The sequence below is a fragment of the Lepisosteus oculatus genome, unplaced genomic scaffold (assembly GCF_040954835.1).
Source record: "Lepisosteus oculatus isolate fLepOcu1 unplaced genomic scaffold, fLepOcu1.hap2 HAP2_SCAFFOLD_96, whole genome shotgun sequence".
In the NCBI taxonomy this organism is placed as follows: Eukaryota; Metazoa; Chordata; class Actinopteri; order Semionotiformes; family Lepisosteidae; genus Lepisosteus; species Lepisosteus oculatus.
Window position 1 is genome coordinate 263,594 of NW_027168432.1, and position 19,069 is coordinate 282,662.

Here is a 19,069-nt window from a genome sequence, read left to right on the forward strand (position 1 = left end):
GCCAGGCTTAGCTAAGTGCATCCCCCTTTGGGAGCTGTCCTTATCAAAAGAAAACATCTTGCATGAATGGTTTCTCTGTGGCTGCACCACAGAGATGGAGGGTGAGATGGGGCCTCTTTTGGGAAGGCTCAGAACACTTAATTCTTTCTTATTATTAAGCCTCGCCGCTACATATCCCCCCTTTTTGAAGGTCACGAGGTCCCGAGGCATTGTTGCCTTCAAAACAAAACAGAGTTAAGTGATGTCCCTTGCCATTAGAACATTAACCTTAAATGTCTACATTACTCCTCGAGAATTCATACCGGAACCAGCATTGGATACAAACAGGATGAATAACATCTGGAGTATGTATAAACACGGTAGGAGACATTATCTAAGTCTAGGAATTACACATCAGGAAGTTCACTGTCAATATCTGATACCTCTGTGGTAGATATTTGGGAAGAAGTAACTTCCTTTCTTTTGGCATGCTACCTTTGACTCATTCATGCTACCCAGAGTACATCTTGATGTGAGAGTACATCATTCAGAGTACACTGTCAGTCATGATCCAGCTACCTGGCAGTAGTGTTACAATAACAACAGTTCCTGTTCCCAGCCCCCGATAAACCACAACACCTGTGTTGGGTATCTGCTAGGGTGGTTTGGAGGTTTGTTCCATTAAAGCAAACTAACTACCTGTACCTCTTCAGGGCTTACTGTTTCTTGGATTTCTATCCAATTCAATAGTGTGGCACCTGAAGGCATCCATGACCTCAAGTTTGGTCTTATGTTGTCTGGTTCTAGACAGTACAGTGTTAAGTTCAAGAGCACTGTGGCCTCCTCGGGAACTTGCAGGAAAACTGTTTGATTAGGTAGCTGCATTGCGGTAGCTGTATCTTGCCTGTCACAAGTCATAGTGTCAGTTAAATGTGGTGTGCTGACCAGCCATTTACTTCCCACCTGCTCTTCATGGGGTTCATTAACCTCCCTCTGCTCGTTAGTAGCTTTACACCCTTCATTGGTGAATCGTTTAGACACAGCCAATGGATAGCTTTGGTAGCCATACCCATCTCAAGATTTGGAACCGAATTCAATCTTGGATTGCCTTCTGGGTGAGCTATGAACGATGAGGTTAATGTCACATGCTCCTCTACTGAGAAGAGTGGAATCAAGTGGGTTGGGAATTGTGCCGTGGTTAGACTGGCTACAGTGGCACTAAACTCCCTTAACAGGTCTTGTGTCAACATTCTGGCCTGTTGCACACAAGCATAAACCCACTGTATAACACCAACAATCATGTCCACTGGTTGGGGAATAAGGTTTAACCCTGTTGCATAGGAAGTTGCCTGTAGGGTTTCCCCTAAGCTTTCCAACTTTTGCTGCTGTTGATACAGTCTGTCACTACCCTCTGGCATCTCTGACACCTGCCTTCTTGGGGCAGTCAGGGTGAGAGTGCCAGTAGCACACAAACCTACCAGAAAAAGCAAACGTGCAACAGTGGTGGCAGCAATCAGTCCTCCCAAAAGTCTTTTCGGATGGCTGATCCCAGTCATCTCCTTCTGAGTGACTGTTGCTTTTCTAAGCTGGTGCAGCGTGTACATGGTGTCTTTCTCAGTATGCCCTGTGGCATCTTGGGCACCAACATCCTGGAAATCTGGGGAGATCTGACACAGCGGCTGATGCTGCTCCTCCGTTTCCAGGGCATCTGCTTTTTCGATTTGTTCATGCCTGTGCTCTAGGAACCCTGCAGGGAGCGGTGCAGCGGTGGAGCATGCCTGAGCCTCGGCTGAGTGGTCATCTGGAGCACCTGAGTGATCTGGGATTGTTACCCCATTCTCACTGTTCAGGTCCACCCTGCACACTTCCTGATTGAGGAATCCCTCTATCGGCATGTTTACAATCGTTCGCTGGGGGTAGGTGTAGGACACCTGCTCGCTCCCCCCTTCCCTCGCTAGGGGTTCAGGGAGCTGCCCCAGCAGTGGGATAGCTAGTTCACTGTCTTTGAACTCACTATCACTCACCAGGCCCATGTCAGTGCAGGCGGGGATTCTGACATCCCTCTTTGCGATGTCCTGCACTGGCAGGCGGGTGACTTTACCATCCAGCTCCAGTCTGGCTGAACCACTGTTGGTCAGACTCAAACTGACAGACTGAGCTGGTGGCTGTAAGAAAACCGGCTCGGCTTTCATTCCCTGTCCCTTCTGGGGGACTGGGTGTGTTGGCAACCCTGCCGTTGAGGCAGGAACAATCAGGTCAGTCTCACTCACTACCTGGTAGTTGTGAGAAATAATGTTACCTGACTGCAGGTTCCCTGGGTCACAGCAGAGGGAATCAGCATCTGGGATCAGGTGTTTCCACAGTGCAGTAGTCTCAGCGTCCAGCTGGACCTCCTGTCTAACCTGTGAATGTTGCACCAGGGGCACCTGGCGGTGGCCCTGTGACAGCTGCTCAAGCAGATCCTCACTAATAGAGGACCTCTCAGGGCTAAGAGTGAGGGCTACATCACCAACCTGCTCTCCTGCCATCTGGATCCCTTCCACCACTGCGGGGTGGTGGTCCTGACCCCTCTTGGGTGCCAGGGTGCACAGGGAAAGCTCCTTCTCATCGCCAGGTGGGGAGATCTGCTCCTCTTTAGGGATGTAAAAGGGGTGTGCTTTACCTGGTGGATCAGGCGGCTGCTTGGAGCACCGCTCCTGTGGCATGGAGGCTGTTGGGACCTTGGCCGGGACACGACTTCCCTGTATATTGGGGGAACAAGAAAATATTTTTATTTCTTGTCCAGAGGGAACAGAAGGAATCTCCACATAGGCTTCTGTGTTCGGTGGGCACTGTGTGAGCACAGTCTGCCTCTTGGCCCCCCTTTCCTTCTGTACAGAAGGCTTAGGAGCCTTGACCTGTTTCCACACTTTGCCTTTCTGGTGATTCACCAAAGGTTCCTCTCTGAGTCGCATGCCCTTTTCTTTTTCTACCCGTTTGAGCTTGCCGTGTGACATCAAACACCTTTCAACCTCAGTGTCAATCAGTGTCTCACTGGGTAAGACATCTCCCATGGCAGCCTTGAAGTAAAAGCTTCTTGCTTTTCCTCTGCGTTTTACTGCCTGCCCTGTGACTTCATGGGTGGAGTCAGCACTCACTTGGGAGTGGCTGACCTTATCCAGGCAGGAACCCTTCCGCTCAATCAGATAGACTGAGGGAGGGAGAGGGGGCGGGTCTCCGCCTCCTCCATTGGAGAGTATCAGCTCATTCACGCTTCCGGCAGCCTTGGGGAGCGGTTGTCCCTGTCCTAATAAAGCTTGTTCAAGCCTGGCCAGGCGGGCGGCTACTGAATCCTTTTGTTCAGCCTTTTCTAGCCCTTTCCTTCCCCCGGTGTTCTCATGGCACTTAGGACGCTGGGTGCGGTCCTGTGTGAGTGCTTTGGAACGGGGCTTAGCCAGCTCAGGAGCCTGTGCTCCTTCGAGCAGGGGAGAATTAACCCTGCTGGCTCTGACGGGGAACGCAGTCGCTTTAGCAACTTTTTGCTCAGAGCGACTTTGGACATCATACTCCCAGGCTTTCTGCACGAATCTCTTGATATCAGTCATTTTCATGGTCTGTGCATCTGTATGCATTAAGATCATCTTTCTGACTGACGGGTGGAGATTCGCAATGAATAAACCCTTGAAATGTGTGTTCTCTTCGCAACCCTCATCATTTCGCCCTGCAAAATAAGTTCGTCTAAGTCTCTCGTAATATTCGCGAGGGGACTCTGCTCTCTCGTGCTTAATGTTAAGAGCGGCGGCTATCGCAGCAGTCGGGTCAATAAACGCACTGTATTCTTCGATAAGTGCTTGACAAAGCTGCTCAAAATCATTACAGACTTCTTTCATCTGCCTAGCCATCCACTCATGTACAGCTCTGCTGGTAGTTTTTCTAACCAGAAACACTTTCTCCTGTTCTGTGGCGTTTGGCAGGTACTGCAGGTTATACCTGAGGTCTTGAATATAACTCTCGATATTATTCTCTGACACTGCGGGGTCAAATCTCTCTATGTCCTTCGCTAGCTCTCTCAGAGAATGGAGGTTTATTCTCCTAGCTTCTCCGCTGACGGAGATATGGAAGAGATCGTGGTCAGATCTGTCGCTGCTAGAGAGAGTGCTTAATAGCGACTCGAATTCAGACCTTTTAGCAACCATCGTTAAACTTAAAGAGTATTACTTATAAGTACGAAATCACAGTTTTACCACAGAAAACCACAAGATCAAGTATGCAATCAACCTGGTAGATTGCAAAAGATCACAAAACGATCAAGCACTGCTTAAAGAGCAAGGGGAACTTTTTTTCCTTTCGGCTTTCAGCACACTGTATTGTCGTGTATGAAACCCGCGGCGTTTTATATTGAATTATTCCGCTTGGTTGACTCATTTCAGTCTTGCCACGCCCGTGCCAGGGACGCCAAATAAATGTAGATAAAGCCGGTTCAGGGACGCCAAATATGTAATCATAGTGGCTCTCTGAAGGCACCAGTTCTGTAGGGTTTGGGCATTTACTGAAACAATTATTAATTGTAGCAGTAAATCACAAAGTTGATTCTTTTGATGGCTTTAGAGTCCAACCATGCGACATAACTCAAACAACGCGCACACACAGGTACTAATACACGAGGATACATTTATTAATACATAGAATATGCATGTAAACCTAACAGATCTTATCGAGAGGGTTATCAGAATACAAAAGGTATATATTCAATCAGTTACAAAGTGTTACACATATCAAGAGGACATACGTTCAGTATATCATTCATTTAGACCGTTTCGTAAAGTGAACTTGGTTACAACTTCTACATTAGATACTCAAAACAAGTACATAACTCTTAGGAATTAAATTGATATCAACTGGTTGGGATAACAATTGAATTCTCGAGCTGTAATGCATTGAAGTTGAATACTCATCCAATCTTTGGGGATTCAGATCTCCTGCGGGCACAAAGAAACAGTTGCAGGCTGTTGCTGTCCAATCCGCGCTCTCTGGCTCCGTGCCAGGCTGTGCTGTGCGGCTTGCGACGGTGCGCTGCTGATGCTCACTGTTGGCTTTAACTAGCAAAGTTTGTGCACAGGAGAAAAGATGACTGTGGGTCCCAGCAAGTCAGGAAGAGGACCGGTTCTTCCTGATGAAGAGCTAGTTCTGAATAGTGATTCAGCTGTCCACAGTTCCGACCTGTTCACAAGGCCTGCTGCTGGTTACTCTCTGGCAACCTCCACTCTAGACTCTTAGAACAAAGGAAAGTTCTGGCACTCGGACACACTGGCCGTTCCGTGGTTGTCCGGGGCTGAGTCTCAGGATGGTCAGGAGGCGCGCTGCGAGAATGTCCTGCCCTTGGGAGCCTTCTGCTCCTGGGCCGTCCTGCCCTGGAATTCTCCTTTGAATTCCCTTTAGAACAGTCCACAGAATCCTCTCCAGAATCCCTTCTGAATCTCAATCTGAAACTTGTTGAATCTGAATCTGAATCTGAATCTGAATCTGAATCTCTCAGGCTCTCTGTGTTGCCTGTTTTTACCTGGAGGAACTTCAGCTCATTGATTGGCTGAAAGTTCCATGGGCATCAGAGTCCCACGTGGGTTACTCGGCCCTACCAGTCCCTGATTGGTTGATCAAGGTGAGATATGAGTCACTTAGTCCTGACACTTAGTAATGCAATCCAGATGTCCAACTCGCACTCCCTAGACAGATAGGCACCAATGGATGACCATTGATCATGATAGCCAGGCTTAGCTAAGTGCATCCCCCTTTGGGAGCTGTCCTTATCAAAAGAAAACATCTTGCATGAATGGTTTCTCTGTGGCTGCACCACAGAGATGGAGGGTGAGATGGGGCCTCTTTTGGGAAGGCTCAGAACACTTAATTCTTTCTTATTATTAAGCCTCGCCGCTACACGCCTCAATCATTATTCACCAAAACCATCAGCAGAATGTGTCGCCTTTGTGGTGATGTCACTCCTCTGCTTCACAAATGTCCTTAGTGACGGACCATTTCTTTCTGCCATTTTTCCGGAGCGGTTATTGATTGCTCCATCATTTCCCTCATACTTTCCATCCCTAGATTGAAAAAAAAAAACAGAAACAGGCTGACAGGACGACAATCAAATTGCAAAAACTCATCAAAGCACTCGATAGAGTATTTGAATCCACAAGTAGCTCTGAGCAACTTTGTCCTGGCTTGCATGAAAGTCGGAAAATGTCAAAAAGAAAAAGATGGTGGCTTTTTCATATCTGTTCTTTTATTTTTAGTTCGTTGGCTCTTCTGTCCATTGTCCTCCTGCCTGGCTCTTGACCTGTGACTGTCTGAACGCACACATTAGACTTTCAGGCGGGGGATTTGTCCTGAGCCTCTGTGAAAGACCCACCCACCCCCATAAATCACTGCTCTAGAAACACATGAATGCAAAACTAAAACCACAGCTTAAAGAGGAGCTCCAACTCAGTGCCATACTAATGTAAACGAAGTAATACTAAGACATGTTCTTATGGATTTGTCTTACCTTGAGATATGTAATTGGATTTCAGGATTAACTTCCTCATTCAATGTACTGGTGATTCTTTGCCTGGTCAGTACCTGGATGGGAGACCTCCAGCGAACAATTAAGCTTGCTGCTGGAAGTGGTGTTAAGAGACTCTTAGGATCTTCCAGAGGTGTCTGTCCAATAGCACTAGTTGCCTTAGAGCTGGCTCAAACATTGCTCAAGAGTCTACCTTTCACAGATGCGCAAAGATGAATGATGGGGGTGCACGCTTCAAGGAGCCTTCCAGCTGTAGGGACCGATTAGAGACGATCCGTAGCATGTGTTCGTTTCCATATACGCCCCGTGTCTCAACGGTAGGACAGAGTCAAATACTGCCTCGACACGTAACAGCGTTATATTAAACCGCAGGACTTGAGGGCTGTTTTGTTTGAATGTTCAAGGCATTGGTAAGAGCGTAGGTCAAGGGCCATTGGTGCATCTCCTGTAACTGGAGTAAAAATGCTATTCAAAGTGCAGTGACTAAAATCGTCGTCCACATGTCTCCGTTGTTGATTGCTTTCTGTCTAAGAACGTTCTGTTTTCATGTCCGAACGGGGAGATTTTATCATTCCAACTTGAAGCCACCCTTAAGTCCTCTGAGGTGTGTGTGTGTGTGTGTGCTTGCACGTATGGCGTAAAAGGTTTCTTAAACGGAGAGCGAACTTGAAAAAAGTTGCCTCAGCTGCCGCCGCCGCCTCGCACTCCCTGTTCGATTGTAGCAAGAAGGCAGCGGCCGCGGCGTTCGCTGTAGTCGTGCCCGATTGGTTAAGGTGACGGACTTGAAATCCGTTGGGGTCTCCCCGCGCAGGTTCAAATCCTGCCGACTACGGCGTCCTTTGCATTTGTTTGCGTGCGTGCGTGTAAAAGGACCAGCGCCGTTTCGTTTTCGCTGGGACCTTTAACACTCTAAATCGCCTGGACCCGCAGCCTGTGAAATCGGTTCTTCAGCACCCACGAAGGACGCTTTGCCGCTAGACACAGATACCGATGCTTTTCTGCAACGAGCTTTCCAGCTGAATTTTCTCGGCAGCTCCGTACTGAACCTGTTCTCCATTGCAACATAGCGGAGGCTCATCACGTCTATAGCAAGGCTGTGTAGGACCGCATACGCCACAGTGACTTGTACACAGACCACATGAAAGGCAAGCGAAATACACTTTTAAAATTCCAAAGAATCACAAGGTCAGAGGAACAGCGATGACCTGAACAGATCTGTTACAGAAGTCTAGGTTGACCTATTTAGAGCTGTAATTGCATTTTTGTTTAATAGAAGATCAAATCTACTCGCATGTACCAGCACCTTACAGTTTATTGATGTTAATTCTGTTTAAGTAATAAGATTGCTAACGATGTTGGACTTAAGCCGGTGTTTTTTAGAACAAATTGCTTACACTTCTGTAAGGAATACGCAGTACGTGCCTTTGTCAGTCATTGCTCACCATACCTGTAACTTTCTTATCTAACTCACTTCCTCAAATGGTGAAGGTCCACAAACATAAATGAAAAAAAAAAACCCTTGTTGTAGATGAGGTGCACAAAAAAGCAGCCCCTGATAGTGTATAACACATTTATACTATTGCAGAGACACATGTAACATATATATATATACTGTATATATATATATGAAACAGAAATAGAAACAGAAACAGGAATCGCTTACTCACCTGGAGAATCTCTGTAGGAATATCTAGCATTTATCAATGGAAATAAAAGCTGCTTTAATACAGTGCATGTTCAAACTCAAACCCTCAGCTGCTGTTCTTGTTTGTTTTGGGACAAATTGCAACTGAGCATCGCATGAGCCGTTACGTACCCTTATCTGTTAGGGAATTTCAAGGGAGGAGTTAGGTCAGAATGGGTAGGCTGCAAAACAACAAGTAAAGATTTATTCCAAGATGAAACGTTGTGGCGGTTTTCTTATCTTTTCAGCATGGACTAAACTTTTACGTGTTCCTTATATGCTATATATGTATATATTAGCACCAATGTCGTTCTTAAAAACTAACATGAAATTGTCAGGGACATTCAGCTATATACAAAGACGAGACAGACAAAGTAATAATTCTGTATTAACGTGGCCTACATATTGACGCAATGATCGAACTAACTGACATGTTCTGATTCAGATCCCCTGCAGTTCATGCCAATTAGAACAATAGGAATGCTGAGTCCTCCCCACCCTACTGAGCACAAATTCAGCTGCTCTCCAGTTCTGTTCTGCATGTTTTTTCATTGCAATTGAGCTCGGAACTGGAGATGATCTCCATACAGTTCTGTGTTCACTAGCCCACACTTGCGTGCTAATTTACGGGTTGTGGCAAATGCTTTTCTATAGTTCATATACATGACGGCAACCTGTTACCGAGGAACCTGAGAGGTTTAAAAGCCTCGCAAGCCAGGTAGGACTCGAACCTATAATCTTCTGATCCGAAGTCAGACGCGTTATCCATTACGCCACTGGCCCATAGAACATGCGCTTGAACTCCACCACAGAGAGCTCTACACTGCTATTAGTAGTACACTTCCCCATCTAAAGCTGATTGCAGCTGTCAATCATTTCGCAGCCACGCCCCCTCTTCATCTTCTCTCTGCCTTAAGCGTCTCCGCCACTCTCTCTTGACATTTCATGTCAGCATGTCAGAAGTCCGAGTGACGTTTTTAATGGCTGAGTGAGGGCACGATGCTGAAGCAGAGAGGCCACTTCAGCCAGAGAGACTTGTGCTAGGTGAGATCTGAAAAACAGACTCGCAACAGAAACAGACCAAAAAAGTATCGGTGAGATCAAAAGGCAAATGCAACATCCAGCAGAGGGCGTCTAAAGATTAGGGAACGGGCGACTGAAATCCATATGAGGCAAACTTTCCGGCTGTGTACTGCAGCTGGCCTCGTTGGCGTAGTTGGTAGCGCGTCAGTTTCATCGTCTGAAGGTCCTGAGTTTGATCCTCACACGGGGCAGGGCTGCTTCCTCTCTTGCTCTTTTCAAACACTTGCGGCAACTGTTCGCTCATAACCACGTCTGGAATGCGTGACCTTTACACGGGGGAGAAGCAACGCCGCATCCCTTTTCTAAAGAACATTCACATTCAGAAATAAGTCAAGAAATTTGCCATTACTTTAGCTCGCGCTGCTGTCAGCCTGCCCATGTTGCCAAAGAAAGATTCACTCGGCGTCAACATGACAGAACAGCGATCACTTGAAAACACTGTTCCACACTCCGTAAGCAAGAACTTCAGTGTTTGCAGTCACCCGATATGCCGATAGTCAAAGGAGCACAAAACACGAAGCGTCAAAGACAAGATGAGTTGATGGAAAGAGCGTTGAATTGATGAGCACAAAAGTTCAGCTCGTACAATAGGCAACGAAGGTCCCGGCGTCATCATCGCACTTGAAAGGACTGCCTTGCAGACTAAGGGCAGTGGGAGGTTGCTGTTTTGAGATGGAGGCATTGGGATGGTGGGCCGAGATCTATTCTTCTTAAGGAATTCTTCATCGTGAAAGATCGGTCCACAGGTCATCCAAAGAACTTACAAATTTTTGGGACTCAGGGAATCACGTGCTTCCGGAAGGGAGTGAAGTGCTCAAACACATGACATGCCCCCTTGATCTCACATGCACAATTCTGCTGCAACATGCACAGCTACCGTCCACACCAGGCAGTGGGGCTTCAGCAGAATTTGCAACGCCACCTGCAATTACATATCCAGCTGCACACATATACATGGCCCCTCTGTCCTTTTCAGGATCTCAAAAAAAAGCATAGCGTGGTTTTCCTGCAACCTGATTGACCGCATCTCCCTCAGAATGTGCCCCGTTGCATTCATTGGTGAAGCAGGACGGAGGCTAACGGGCATGCCAGAACAGTTAGGCTCAGCGATCTCTCCAAAATATTGTGGTTGTAGTGGAAGAAATATGGTTTAAATTGTACCTTGGTATTTCAAACTCTCTCTAGAATGTTATCCATTTCTATTTTATTTTGACAGGAACTGGCTAATGACACTAGATGAAAAGAGAAGAAAGAAAACACAACGTTTCGGCCGTGGAGCCTTCTTCAGGTGTGAGGGCTCCACGGCTGAAATGTTGTGTTTTCTTTCTTCTCTTTTAAGCATGGAATAGACCTATTACTTGTTCCTTTGCAGCCTACGCATGCTGACACAGCTCCCCACCTGAACTGCTAATGATGCCTGGTAGTTTGTGGTACTTGGGTATTGTCTTATGTTTGCTCAAACTGCATATGTGTGATTGCATATTTTTGGGTATTTTCATATGTCAATATTTAATTCACTGACATTCCTGTATGCTTGGAAGAAAGGTAGATTGGATTTGGCACAGGACGCCTGCCCATATTTGTTGATCATTGTTGGGCTGGAAAAACAATGATAAAAAGTGTATGAAAAAAGCTCTCTCCAATATTTCCCTTCTCTTCGCCATGGTTACACTGCCCGTTCTTTCCGTCTTTTGTCCTTCTACAAAGATTCCAGGGCTCTTTTTCCACCATAATATCAGAATTTGTTTTTTTCTCTTTTAAAGGCTGTAGGTGGGGTGTGATGGACTGTACCACTATCATAGAAGATTTTTTCAGGACACATCGCAGTTCCATAGTAGAATTTATCAATAGTAGAATTCCATAGGACATTATTTACCAACGTATTACCCAGTGTGAGACTCTGCCAGTAAACCTCAGAGCATTGAGTTCTCCACTGATAAAGATGGCTGTCTGAAGTCATGAAATCCACTGCTGGGATGCCTGAGAGCCAGTAATTGAATCTTGGCTGGAATTAGGCTTTCTATTAGTGTTGATCTTTGGGAATTATGTGGTAAAAAGGGAAAACTCCTTTACTTTAGTCACTTTGAATGTTCAAATGTATAGAACCTGCAAAACTAAGCAATGAAAAAAATCCATCACCACTCTCATGATAGCATAACTCATAGTCTCTGCTGTTATGTAACAATACACACTTTCAATTTTCTTATCGCCTGTCTCCAGAGAGAATGTTGTTAGTGCTGATGACCTTGAATTAGACCTTGTTGACTCTGTAAAACAATCTTCCTCTGCTTAGATTTTCACTCAGATTGATTTTGTTCTCAGATTATTCCTGGCAGGACTGAGTTTCTAGGAAATGAAAAGTGAAAGAAAAAGTACAGAAGATCAGCCCTTGAATATACAACATTGTGCAGTGAGATTGTTAAATGTATTAGCTGCTATCCTGTGCTAGAGCCTGTCGTGGTAAGCAGTGGATGACAGGATCTAGCACAGATACTAATGAAACACTGTTAATGAAAGATAAAACACTTGAGTCTTATTTTAGTTTTCCATTTCCCTTTCATTTGTGATGTACTGTACAACAGGCCACAGAACATGCACAAAAACAGATATGCACACATTCACACCAGGCAATGACAGTCTGCCCAGTCAGAATCTGAGCTGAGGTATCAGAATTCTGAATTCCCTGAATTCTGTCATGGATCATCCACAATAAGGGCAATGTTTGAACACGAGGATCCCCAGGAGAGAGCCTAGTAACAAATCTTGGAGCAAAAGCAGATGATTAACTTCATAGTTTGTGTGGTTGAGCCAAAGTTGAGCATGAGGATATGTGAGTCACCATTCTTAGAAATGGATCCAACTTCAGACAGGCGTCAAAAGTAAGAGTATACAGTGCTGGGGCAATGACACTTCAATGATCAGAAGGATAACAAGAGTTTTAATGCATTGAAATTGATTTTCTGGTGATGCACACTGTCATGGAACTATTAATTTTTTAAGGATCACTTACTGACGTCAGACAGCTGCCAATTCTCCAGACTGGAAGGATGAACAGTTTATCCCCCTAGGTACCATATTTCCATATTTCGAAGCATTGGAATAATACATGTCATACAGCAACATAAAAACAGGAAGACAAGTATCACAGCCCCTATAATCGGTGTTAGTAACTTAAAAGAAAAACATTCCCCCTGGCCCAAACAGTGATTCTAACCAGGAGAGAAAAGCCGGTGTATCTTTTATGCCTCTCTCTTTATTCACCTTGTCTTTTAGTTCTTTTAAATGCTGAATAGCGAGCGTAAGATTTCCGTAATCATAGTCATTAGCTGGAATATATGTACAACAGGAGTCTCCTACTAAAGCATAGACTCCTCCAGATGCTGCATTTTGAAGGTCCAGCACGAACCTGTTCTGAAGTGCCATTAATCTAACTCCCCTTAATTCTTGTTTGATAGCGTCTAAGCCTTCTAACATGATATTAATAAAAGAGTACATTTCATAAAAAGTCGCATGGGTGAGGCTGTAGAATGAGGCATTAAAGCACATATATAACAAGATGCATTAAATTTCTTTAACTTTACAGTATGATTTATAAATTTATACCACAAATTACTCATATCCCCCTCATTATCAGTTTCATTCAGCCAGTTTGTATACAAAGAGGCTTCGTGTTTAGATTCTTCCTCTTTTGGGGTGGTGACAGGCTTCTACATAAAAAGGAAAAAGGCTGTGCACATCAGTCCCAAGCAGGTTATCCCCATCTGTCCTTGTGGAGACATCACTCCTGCACTTTGTTCAGTTCGTTTGTGACCTTTTTACAGTGGGAAGCATGAATCCAGGGCACCATTTCTGTGACCTTCACAGCAGTGGCAGTGGTCAGCAGCACCTGGTACAGCCCCCTCCACCTGAGTGAACACCATTTCTTTTTCCTGAAGTCTTTCACCAGAATCCAGTCTCCTTATTCACTCATTAGTTCTTACAGCACAGGTAAATCCCTGTGGGCTGGAGCCCAGCATAATCCTAGGCTTTTTTGGTCAACATTGGTCAACAGATTGGTCAACAACTGGGTAATAACTCTTAGAAAAATCTACACATTGTTCCCCTGCCTCAGCTGTGACGTTTTGTAGAACAATTCTAGCTGAAGTTGTAAAATTTCTCTTTGTTCCGTTCCTGCAAAACATCTTATTATGAACAAACAAACCACAATAATCATTTGCATCTAGGGGAATCACTCCCAAGGGTAACCCCCCTTAAAGCTATATTGTTCTACCCATCAGGTTCTGCCACTAGATAAGAGAACCTTTCCCATGAAATCATTTTTTGACCTTCATGATCCCTTCAGGGCGTACAATTAGCACAGAAGCAGCAGCTTTAGTCCACATGTTTTTCAAACAGGATATTAACGATATGATCATAACGAATAATACCAGACCCACAAATATGTATTGAACCAGAGACCCTCTCCATGTTCCTAGCACAGACTGTAGCCATGCACCAATACCCCAATCATCTGGATTGCAGGATTTACGAAGAAAATTATTTTCGCAGTAATTAATTTATTATATTTACTATATTTATTATACACGTGTAAATTAATTACTGCGAAAATAATTTACTTCGTACACTGTACAGAGTGCCGTATACTCCTAGTTGCGGCACACACGATACATACAGTAAAAAGCCTCAGGCACTGTGTTAGATGTGTTTTCGACGTTATATATGCTTTTATTAATGTCGTCGATTTTACGGTTGCAATTCGACGTTGATTATACGTCGAGGCGACGTATATATACGTATAGCCGTATTTTCGCCGTGAATATACGTATATTCGACGAATCAATGCCCACTGGGTAAACTCTTGAGCAAACTCTGAACCAGCTCTAAGGAAACTAATCCGATTAGACGTTACTTTGACTCATCTTTTTACGCTCAGTGCTGGATTGCTCAAACTCCAGCTAGGGTTAGGGTTAGCATTCCCACGCTACTTAGACACTTTGTTTACGCTCAGTGCTGGATTTTGGGAACTTCAGGACGAGTGGGAATTTTCTCCTATCTGTCAATTCTGTTTTGTTTTGGAGACTCTTGGCTGCCTATGTTGTACAGTGCAGCGTGAAGGAAACATTTTCCAAAACTGTGTCAGCTCAAAAGTTGTAAGAAAACCTCTCCAGCTGCTTTAACTCTCTTCATTTTTGTCATTTAATGTGACACTCGATGTATAACTGGAGCCTCACATATGCAAATGGTGAGGCTCCAGTTCGACACCACTTTACAGTATCTGACAAAAGCATGGCAGACTGTGCCATGACCGGCAGATAACTTCTGCTTATTTTTACCATATTAAACATTGGAAATCCTCCCACTTGCATTTGTGACACTTGATTTTGACTCCACCTAAGACACTCTTAAATCTTCAAACACTTTTCTCTTCTCCCGCAACACTCTTGTCTGTCGGCACTATGTGGCAGCGTTGCATGACAACCCATCTCACCATGGAAAGGAACCTAACAGCTTTGGTAAGAGAGGAGAAAAGAACATGGCCCGTATGGGGATCGAACCCATGACCTTGGCGTTATTAGCACCACGCTCTAACCAACTGAGCTAACCGGCCTCACGACGGTGGTCCTCTCTGTGCTGCAAAAAATCGAACTCAGGGAATTTCTTTTGCCCTCCTTTGAATAGAAAGCCGTGTAATTCAGTGTACGGGCTTTCTCGTGCAGTTTCATGGTTCTTGTAACCCAAATCCTACACTGGCCTGAAGTGTCCCCCCATTTCACAGCATTTTTCAGCTGATTTAAAATGTACCTAAAGGAGAAGCATTATTGAAGACCATCAATTACCAAGAGCTTTTGTCAAAGGTTTTGGTGGTCATTTTTAATGACCACAGAGCACTGTGACCTCGATTTTACATCTCATCCGAAAGACAGCGCCCTTTTACAACACAGCGTCTCCGTCACTATGCTGGGACATTGGGACCCGCACAGACCTCAGGGTGAGCGCCCCCCCGCCGGCACCATTAACACCGCTTCCAGCTGGAAGCTTTGTTTTTCCCTGTAGCTTACCCTCATCCGGGTACTGACCTGGCTCACACCTGCTTAGCTTCAGTGGGTTTTCAGTTGCGAGTTGCAGGGGGATGCAAGTGATGGAGCCGCTCACTGCAAAAGCCACTGCATTGGCCAGGAATCAAACCCAAGCCTCCCGCGTGGCAGGCAAGAATTCTACCACTGAAACACCAATGCTCAGTGTCTGGGCCTTCAAAAAAGACGCTTTTTTGGTGCTCTGTGCAAAAAGCGTCGACATATGCTTCCAGCTGCAAAATGCCATTCGCGGATGCTGAAGAATTTATTTCAAGGCAGCGGGTACAAGCGATTGGGCGTTTTGAAACCACCAGGAACAGCAAAGAGGCGCGCTTCTTTGCTTGCGCAGGAACACACCGACTGGAGGCGGACAACGTAGTTGGCAGGATTCGAACATGCGCGGGGAGACCCCAATGGATTTCTAGTCCATCGCCTTAACCACTCGGCCACGACTACAGCAAGCCCTGCAGCCGCTGCGTTCTTGCTACAATCTTACCTGGATCGCGAGGCGCCGGCGGAAGCCTATTTCAAAGTCGTTCTCCGTTTCAAAAAAACATTTCCAAAATACAAGCCTTGCAGACAGACACGCCTCAGAGGACTTAAGGGTGGCTTCATGTCGGAATGATAAAGTCTCCCCGTCCGGACATGAAAATGCCACTTTGTTACACACAAAAAAAGAATCAACAACAGAGAAATGCCCACAAGCATTTGAAAAGCCGCACCACGTCGCACTTGAAATAGCTCTTACATTAGTGGTAGACGCAGGAATCGCCTTTTTATTTACGCTCTTACCAACGCGATGGAAAGCAAAACAAAGCAAAGCAGAGCAAAACAAAACGAACAAACGAAAACCCTCACGTCCCGCACTTGCATATAACGCTGTTACGTGCCCAAGCGGTATTGTACGTCATCCTAGCACTGCACGCCGGTGCGTATGGTATATGGGAACGAGCACACGCCACGAATCGTCTCGAATCACTCCCTACAGCTGTAAGGTGCCTTGAAGCGTGCACCCCCAACATTCTTCTTTGCTCATCTGTGAAAGGTAAACTCTTGAGCAAACTCTGAACCAGCTCTAAGGAAACTAATCCGATTAGATGTTACTTTGACTCATCATTTAAGGGATCCTTGTTAATTGGAGAAATCAATGATTTCGAATGAATTCTGTATGCGTTAAAAGACAGCTATACACAGAAAACATGCAGGACACTGCTCATGATGTTTCCCGAGCCGAAACACAGTGCGTTTTTCCAAGCCATCTGACCAAGCCTGCCCACTGAAAACTGCAGGAGATCGTGTAAAGACGTTCAAGTTTGTAACTACTGCACGCACAGGAAGCAGAATAAATTCCTCTATTCAAACTGTCAAAGGTTTGCTTTGCGAACGCTGCAGGACATCGCACAATCTCTTTTGAACAGGGACAAACGATTTCTTATGGGGCGCAGTAAGTACAGACGTTTAAAAAGCTCCACTCATGCCAATGATGCAGCATGAAGAAGCGCAACCTAAAGTTTGCATTCCTAGCACCGTTGCAACCTAGCACTGTTGCATTCCCCGCATCAGTAGCTAAGAGAATATAATTTACGACTCTTGTTAATGCAGTTTCAGAAACCAGACTGAAATTTCTCAAGTATATTATTTGAATCCATTTGATGTTGGGCAACAACTATTCTTTCAAGACTTTTAGATTGAAATGGGACCTTTGAGACAGGCCTGTAGTTGTTAAGAACTTGTGGATCCAAATTTGACTTCTTAAGGAGCGGTCTAACAACCGCTACCTTAAATTGATCATGTACGACGCCTGACGCAAGCGATGCATTCATCATACTAATTATAGGTCCTGCCAGTCCTTCGAGGGAATCTTTGACTAGCTGAGTGGGGATGGGATCTAGCAAACAGGTGGTTTACTTTGTCTTACGTCTGTGTTCATGAGTCCACCATAAGAAGAAATCTGAACAGGAGCGGTGATCATGCGAGGTCACCACGGAGGAAACCACTGCTCTCCCCCCAAAAAAAACCACCACTGCCCCTCTCAAGTTTGCTAAAGACCACATGGACATCGCCCATTGGGAACACCTTACTATCACTAGTTTAAGAGACTCTTAAGGTCTTGCAGAGGTGCCTGTCTAATAGCATGCGCTTTGCAAGCTATAGGTGTTTAGGCTGAGGCAGAATGCCTGTTAACAAAATGTTTTTCTAAAGGGGCCTCGCACTCTTTTCCAAGCAATGGTCTCCATCCCCACCGAGTGTCACAATGTAGTCATGTCCTAGGACATCACCTGTTAGTCTCCATTTGTCTGCCACCAACACTTTAGGTTACGGGGTCACAACCGCACCCCGGAGACCAGAGGAGCCGTTGGCGTTCTGGCGGCGCAGATTGGGCTGAAGGTGGGGCGCTTGAATCTCGCTGTTGGAGGCCGTCTGAAACTGACCCAAGCCTTTCCCTTGAATTAAATGTAAATAAGAAATGAACCCCAGATGCACATGGAATCAATCACGTGTTTCCTTTGAGCCGTTTCAGAGACTGCTCCAGAGTTTACCTTGCACAGATGCGCAAAGATTAATGATGGGGGTGCACGCTTCCAGGCGTCCTACAACTGTAGGGACTGATTAGAGACAATTCGTAGCTTGTGCTCATTTCCCTCTATTCCCCGTGTTGCAGTGGTAGGATGACTTAAATTCCTGCTTCGACACGTAACGGGATTATAATCAAGTGCAGGAGCTGAGGGCTTTAGTTTTGTTTCGTTTTCCATGGCGTTCGTAAGCGCGCAAATCAAAGGCAATTCCTGCGTCTAACACGAATGTAAATGCTTTTGAAAGTGCAGTGTGGTGCAGCTTGTAAAATCCTTGTCCACATTTTTGGTTCGTTGATGTTTTTTCTGTCTGCCAAAGTTGCATTTTGACATCCGGACTGGGGGACTTTATCATTTGAACGTGAAGCCAGCCTTAAACCCTCTGAGGCGTGTCTGTCTGCCGGCACGAATCTTGTGAAAGGTATTTTTTTTAACGGAGAGCAACTTTAAAAAGGTTTCCGCAGCCACCTCGCAGTCCGTGTTTGATTATAGGAGGAATGCGGCGGCGGGGAGCTCGCATTTGTCGTGCTCGAGTGGTTAAGGCGATGGGCTCGAAATGCGTTGGGGCTTCCCCGCGCAGGTTCGAAACCTGCCGACTCCGGCGTCTGCCGCACGTCACCTTGTGCCTTCGCGGCAGAGGCGGAGTGCCGCTTCTCCTTTCCTGGTACTATAAAAACGCTAAATCGCTTGGCCCCGCTGCCATGGAAAGCAATTCTTCAGATAACCTAGATTTTGCGTTCGCACCTCTGGTGCTCTACTTATGCCTTTGAAAACCTAATGAATAAAGCTGTAAGAACCGACACGATGTGTAGGTGCTCTTAAAGCACGCAGTAAAGAACTGTTAACAGCAAGGGTTTCAGTGGGTTAACTGAGGAGAAGGCGTGATCGCTAATTGTTGACTTTTTATTTGGTGTTAGAAACACTCTTACTGTGCATGACGTGCAACAAATGTAGCCACAGAAATTGCATCACGCTTTCATGTATGCTATCGCAGACACCAACGTTGCCTAGATAGAAAACCGAAATAGCCGTGGGTTTGCTTGCTGGTCTGAAGGATCTCTCTTCGAATCTCTATCATTTGTCAATCGAAGTAAAAGGCGCTGCAATTTCATACGTTCAGAATCAAACCCGCAGCTGT

The 19,069-nt window shown here is 45.5% G+C and overlaps 3 non-coding genes across 3 annotated transcripts; 1 reads left to right on the forward strand and 2 right to left on the reverse strand.

Moving 5' to 3' along the window:
• Positions 1 to 7,267: 7,267 nt before the first annotated feature.
• trnas-uga (transfer RNA serine (anticodon UGA)) lies at positions 7,268 to 7,349 on the forward strand. Its single transcript has one exon. It is a non-coding gene; the product is annotated as a tRNA-Ser (tRNA).
• A 1,562-nt stretch (positions 7,350 to 8,911) lies between these two features.
• On the reverse strand, positions 8,912 to 8,984 carry trnar-ucg (transfer RNA arginine (anticodon UCG)). The gene has a single exon. It is a non-coding gene; the product is annotated as a tRNA-Arg (tRNA).
• Positions 8,985 to 14,818: 5,834 nt separating this feature from the next.
• Positions 14,819 to 14,892, reverse strand: trnai-aau (transfer RNA isoleucine (anticodon AAU)). Its single transcript has one exon. It is a non-coding gene; the product is annotated as a tRNA-Ile (tRNA).
• Between the last annotated feature and the right edge of the window lie 4,177 nt (positions 14,893 to 19,069).